The sequence below is a fragment of the Acyrthosiphon pisum genome, chromosome A2, assembly GCF_005508785.2.
Source record: "Acyrthosiphon pisum isolate AL4f chromosome A2, pea_aphid_22Mar2018_4r6ur, whole genome shotgun sequence".
Classification (NCBI taxonomy): Eukaryota; Metazoa; Arthropoda; class Insecta; order Hemiptera; family Aphididae; genus Acyrthosiphon; species Acyrthosiphon pisum.
The window spans coordinates 110,244,604-110,251,855 of NC_042495.1; the positions used below are offsets into that span (position 1 = coordinate 110,244,604).

Consider the following 7,252-nt stretch of genomic DNA (forward strand, 5'->3'; position numbering starts at 1 on the left):
TTTTAAAGCGTGGCAATGTATTGAGGAAAGAAATATATCTGGAAGAACTATAAAAATTGACTTAACACTCTCAATATCGAAGTGAAAATCCTCCTTTGTTTTGTGGTTTTGGATTACAAACAAACAAATTAAATACACAAAATCATGATCCAGGTGAATTTGATCATTGTGTTAGAAACTATTGGTATGAAACAAATGGAAAACGTTATCCTGAAGAATGTCAAGATGAAGATTTTAAGAATAATAAATTTTGCCAATCTTATGAGAATTTAACATCTTATAAATTAACTTTTCATAAAAATCAACAAGAACTTCCATTGATGTATAATGATCCAAATGACTTTAAATTATATAGGTCAATATTTCTAATTAAAACAGTTTACCAACCAATGAATATTTCTGCAACTAAAAAAAATATAATTTTACATATTGAGTTACATGAAGATTTGTTATATTTTTTTCATAAGAGAAGATGAATTTTTGTTTGACATTGAAAAAGGTACTATTGAAGAAACTTTTAGTGGTTAAAATATACATATAGAAATGTGTTTGTTTTCAATGGAATATTTCCATTGAAAAATATTTAAATGCTGTATTTTTCGTTTGGAGTAGAGAGGGCGAAACGCCCTCCCTATTATCAGATGTATTTTTGACTTGAGTTTCCTCATCTCGTAAACATCAGAGTATACTCTGTATAAATCCTGATGTAAATAAACATTAATGTTTAAATGCTGTATTTTTCGTTTGGAGTAGAGAGGGCGAAACGCCCTCCCTATTATCAGATGTATTTTTGACTTGAGTTTCCTCATCTCGTAAACATCAGAGTATACTCTGTATAAATCCTGATGTAAATAAACATTAATGTTTAAATGCTGTATTTTTCGTTTGGAGTAGAGAGGGCGAAACGCCCTCCCTGTTAGCATTTGTATTTTCGACTTGATTTCATGTACTAGGAATGTGTCTTTATAACATATGTATTTTGTGAAAAATATTTTAATTAATTAATTTCATAAGTTTTGTGAAAAAATATTTTAATTATTAATGACATAAGTTTTGAGAAAAAATATTTTGGGGGATTTTTGCAATTAGATTTGTGAAAAAATATTTCAATTATTATTGCAATTGGATTTTTAGAAAAATATTTTAATTATTATTGCAATTAGATTTTTAGAAAAATATTTTGGGGGGATTTTGCAAAAAATATTTTAATTATTATTGCATTTCAATTTTCTGAACTTTTATGAACATTGGGTTTTTTCTGAACTTTTATTGTTAAAAAAGGCACTGCGCCAGGAATGGTACATATATACTACTTTTGTCATATTTTACGGGCAACGAAATTCACGGGATCAGCTATATAGTATCTTTTTTATAAAAAAGACTAAAATTAAAATTAAATTAAATTAAAGGTAAACGAATTGGAATTTTACCGTCACCATTGAGTTTCGATTAAAAATGTACGGTGATAATACCGTCGCCAACGACATTATTATTGAATAACGGATATTTGAAATTATATTCTACTAGATAATCAACGGATAAAAATAAAAATAAAAAATGAATATTTTTTGACGAATAAGAGTATAAGAAGTCGCGGGCCTGCGTTTTATGATAAAAATAACACTTTATCAAACAACCCAATATTTTGATGTATTGATGTATAATGAATATATTATGCATATAATTTTTTAATGTAATCCCCCCCGCATTGAAAATTACAACGACGTAAGTTTTGTATTATATAATATATAATATTATTTTATTCTTATTTTATTATTTGTATTGCATAGGGGGTCAAGGAGCGAATGGTAAGTAATTGATTAAAATATGTTCTATGATGACTATTGTTTAAAATATCGTGTATCGATCAAATACATCTTTAAATAGTTATTTATGTGCATTTATAATCCATAAATACTTAATACTGTGCATATAAATAAACAATATTACACTAATACTAATAACACTAATAGGTAAACTAATATATATTATTTCAGGATATTATATGAAAAATTACCTTGAAACAACTAATGATGACGGGCGTAAGTTGTTACAATTTCACAAATATAATTTTAATATTTTTTCTTTTATCAGTATCATAATTTACGTAAGACCATTGTATTAAGTAACTTCTTAGGTAACTGTCTAAGTAAAAAAAGTCAGATAAAGTACATTTTTAATACTAAAATAAATATTTTTTAGTCACCTTGTCAAACTATAACAACTTGCCCCGTGGTGGGGTAAATTGTTACAGCCCAGGGGCACATTGTTACAGTACCTATATATTTTGAATTAAAATTATTAAAAAAAAAAAAATTAACAATGACTGTATCTATATACTCTTCCAAGGGAGATCAAATATTTTTTATGCATCATAAATGAGGCGATTGGTGGGTCGAGAACCATGTTATCACGCTAACACCGAGCAAGCGTCGAGTGACGCGACGCATGGGACGCGCTGGACAAAAATCGGTGTTTTTATAACAATAACGCATAATTAAATAGACTGTAACAACTTTCCTCATATGGTTTTTTTTCTTAAACAATTAATTTTTTGTCAAATAAAATAATACTATTTAATTATATTACTAGAATTTGGTGTAGTACTATATAATAAACAAATTTTGAGTATCGAAATAATCTTAGTTTCCATTGGAGTGGGTTGTAATTACAAAAGAAAATCATGAAAAAAATTTACTTTTGATACCAAAAAACAGAAACCTGAAGATTATTCTTGATACCGTTTATTTATACTGGATATTATCACAAAGCTTATGGGGGTTATGGTAATAGAATTTGTTTCTTGAGTTTCTACAGTGTCACCATAATTGGTTATCAAGATATCCCCAATGTAACAACTTGCCCCTGTAACAACTAACCCCGCTCTCCCCTAATTATTAATAAAGTAGTTACAATACATAGATCTTGCATTTAATATAACATTTTAAAATTAATTAAAAAACGCATTAAGTTCCAATAACAGGTTCATTAATTATTATATTAAAAAATATAATAATAAATATTTTTATAATAAAAAAATTAATTTAAATCAAACCACTTTTATTTTTATTTTTTAGTTCCAGAATATGATGATCCAGTAACATATTGTTTTCGATGATTAGTAAAACATTGTTGTTAGATTTAATTAATACATAAAAAAAATTGTTTATGTATATACTTGCACTTTTAAAATTATGATGGTTTAATATATAAGCAATTTTGTTCTTCATTAGGTAAAACGATTTTATATTTATGATTTATATAATCTTATTAGATATATGAATAACATTGTTTTATTTGATAAAGCATAATTTTTCTATATTATATTATGTATTATGAATATTTATAATAATGTCTCACCATCATTATACCTTTATTTATTTTACAATTAATACGTGCACATGTGATAAACATTATTTATTTATTTAACGGGCCTTTTTGACATAATGTATATTAAAATTTAAAAGTAAATTGTAAACGTAAATAAGTACATGCATAATCAAATAGGTATATTCAACAATTAAATAAAGAAAAAAATCGTCAACACGAGCCTTAATGCCGTGTGTCGGCAGTGACGTATTACGATCGTTGATCGATTATTTTGTGTCTGATATGGGTAGCGTTCCATGGCAAACAAATTATATTAATTAATAAGTAATATTACGCCATTATAATGTTTAATTATTAATATTATTTACATTTCTAGGTTGAAACAATTGTTTCGTTTTTATATACATTTACTTTAAAAATAGTGTCAAGCAAAGCTAGTATAATATATCATATAAATATAAACTGAGAATAAATTTTAAAATACCTCTTGATTTCCTGCCATTTGCGCGATTTATGAATTGAAAAACACGTTATAAAATAAAGTGTGCACTGACCAATATGATACAATAATTCACTAAGCGACCGCAAGTGACGGCGCGGTGACAATACACAAAAAAGTCGTTCCTATAGATATCATTTTTTTTCAACTGCTATTATATAACTACTTACGAAGAACCTTGTTAAATATATTTAAATTAAATATTCATAGCATGGATATACAAAAAAATTTTTGAATGAATATCAGCCAGTCAAATACTTTGCAAAATTTCGAGATTATAAAGAATATCGTAAAAATTTGAAATTTAAATGATTATAAAAAAAATTGCGCCTACATTTTTTTAATATTTTTCAGTGCTATCATATAAACTTTATATTCAATTTTGACCCAACGAATAGAATTTTATTGATAATTATAAATTACTGAATAGAGTAAAAAAAAATATTCAAATTTCAAATTTCTATTTATAACTCAAAATGAGGCAAATTTTTTCGAAAATTTTCTCATGTATAGAAAATGATAATATAAACATATGTCGGAAATTTCAAGTACCTACGAATTACAAAAAAAATAAGAAAATCGTCGTAAATGAGAATTTGTTAAATTAAATATGCAATATCTATCATTAAACGTTCATAAAAATGTAATTTGACTTTCTGATAAATTTTTTTTTTGTTAAATGTCGAAAAACTTGAGGAAAATCTTGTACACAAATTTCAAAATCTTAGGTATAAATAGAAACAATTTTATGAATTTTAAATTCGAAATAATTTGCTAATTTTCGTGATTTGATGAATTTTTTAATAATGTTGACTTAAGTCGCTCATAAACAATTATTGTGGATTTATGCTAAACTTTTTTTTTTAATTCCCACTAATATCATTATAAAATAATATTTTAAAAACAAAATCTAAAACAGTACATTACAAAATATTGGAAATTGGAATTGGAGTAGAACATATAAGAATGTAAAAAAGTATTTAGTATTCTAGAATATAAATACAAATAAAAAGTATTTAAAAAGTATTTAAAAAGTATTTGTAATGAAAATAAAGTATTTAAATACAAGTATTCGAATACTTAACAAGACTGCCTTTAACAAATGTCCATATTAATATTTTACGAGTACCGATTGTATACATACATGATCCATTCCCAATTTTAACTTGAGTAGGATTTTCTAATTTTTCGTCATCTTGAAACCAATCATATTTTGGACACATATGATCTGATGCAACTGAGGATTATAATATGGATCGACAAAAGTGAACAAACAACACAATTAGTTACAATAATAATTATGATGAACGTTGCACTTGCAACATTGAACATTTGAACATATGCAATATGTTGTAACATTATGTAATATATTAATTATACTTTTGACAATTGTTTTACACAAAATAAAAATAATCAAACAACAGCTATGGACGTGGTAGTTAACAATATTAAATGATAATAATACGCACGATAGTTGTCCTCGCCGGCGACAAGTACGACAATATTAGAAATAATTATTTTCTTTTATTATAGACCTAATCATCTATAGATAGGAAATAATTACGGCGCGGCATATTGTCCATGGCAGCGAGCTATCTATTTACAATCAATACTAATAATAATAAATAATGATAAATATTATAAATGACGTTTTTTCAGACCCACTATACACTGACTAATAATTCTCATAAGCAGTTTATTTAAATTATTTTTCCAAATGTACATGGGGCCTGGGATGCGATCGCATCCCTTGCCAGTCCGCCTCTGCATTCATCGTTCCTATAGACCTATAAGCTAATGGGCATCGTTCAGAGAGAAAGGTCAGATGTACGTAGATGTATGATTCCCCAGCATTGATTCCAGGGAGGAGTGGAATGTGCACGTCCATTAGCTTATAACAGGGCTATGATCGTTCCACTCTAAAACATAAACCTTGGTGATATATTATGTAAGTGAATTAAAACCACAAATTATTATACGTATCAATTCATCCATGGCCATTACCAAATATCATGGCAGATACCCATATACCACAGTATAATAATATGTCTGCGTGAATATATAGTTTCCTTCGTCATTTGTAAATAAGGTAATATATTTAAATAGATATTAAATATAATTCACAGTTGCTATAGTACCTACCCTATTAAGTTGACAATTTTATCGCCATTTCGTTGAAATGTAAGTGTATAAAACATAGCTGGAATAGTTATGTCTAATGTTGTCGTTCTAGTATTTAAATACAAGTATACGAATACTGAACAATACTGTCTATTTTAGATTTTATTGTCCGTGTTAAAATATTTATTTATTTTTAAATTTAATCTAATTAAATAATTAATAATTAATTTCATGAAAGTATAAATTGGCTTTTTGGGTACTCTCCTCTTTACATATTTTAATGGCATTGAAAATGCCTCATTAATTTTCGACTGTAGAAAATGCGAATTATTACGCGTAATAATTAATAGAACATTAAAATAAAATGTGAATACGTATATTGTTATGTTCACCCTACCTATTGCGCTCGATCGTCGTATCGAAAAGTAACTCTACATAGCCAAGTGTAAAAAAAATCTTAAAGGTTTATCATAGGGGGTTGTTATATAAATATATTATGACTGTGTAGTGTTCATTGCACTATGATAAAGAATATTATTGAATTTAAGCTTTGTAATAGCTTATATTGTATTTCGTATTTTACGCATGTAATAAAAATTTCCGTCATTGTAAATTGATTAGTTTATCACCATACACATTTCACGTGGTCGTACTTTTACACTGTCTCAACACGGCGAGATGTTCGAGTTTTCCACCTTTTGTGTTTTCGGATTGCCGTTAGTCGTTAATTTATTTATTTAAAATGCAAGATGAAAAATAAAGAACTTTTTAGGAAATACACTCATGTTGTCTTATACTCTTATTGGGTGTCATTGAAAAGTGAAAAGGCGTAAAGCTGCGTATAATATCGCAAGTCAGGTGTCGTGTTAAAATTAGTGATAGTTGCGATTTGCGAACAGAAATCCTAAAGATTTACGATAAAAATGAATCGTTATTCGTTATTATTAATTAATATTATTATTTTACTTATCAAAGTAGATAATACGTCGTTCACAAAATTAATTTACAACGACAAATCATGTGGACTTGGAGTATTTCTAAAAAACAAAGCCAATGCGTGTGCACATTGCACTAAAACACATTTTTTCAGGTGTTCATCTCCTTTATACCAATTCATATATTTTGATGTCAACATAAAGCTAATTACGTTCCTAAATTTAGGAAAATATATATAATATATCATTGGGATATTTCATTATTAATTTAAGTAGTGTTTAATTTCTTATCCAGAAGCTTCTTCCTTCTCAACTGGTCACTTATAGTTATCCCCTACATGACTGCTCACACTCTATTTAACCAACC

At 26.9% G+C, this 7,252-nt stretch overlaps 1 long non-coding RNA gene across 3 annotated transcripts; it reads left to right on the top strand.

The window, feature by feature from the left end:
• The first annotated feature begins 444 nt into the window (after nt 1-444).
• LOC100569789 lies at nt 445-3,324 on the top strand. Of its 3 annotated transcripts, none has more exons than XR_001680472.2 (4): nt 445-499; nt 1,410-1,808; nt 1,998-2,042; nt 3,078-3,324. It is a non-coding gene; the product is annotated as an uncharacterized LOC100569789 (long non-coding RNA). The 3 variants fall into 3 exon arrangements; XR_003839456.1 differs by lacking the exon at nt 445-499 and having other exon boundaries at nt 1,183-1,725; nt 1,791-1,808; XR_511257.3 differs by lacking the exon at nt 445-499 and having other exon boundaries at nt 1,183-1,808.
• Nucleotides 3,325-7,252: the final 3,928 nt, after the last annotated feature.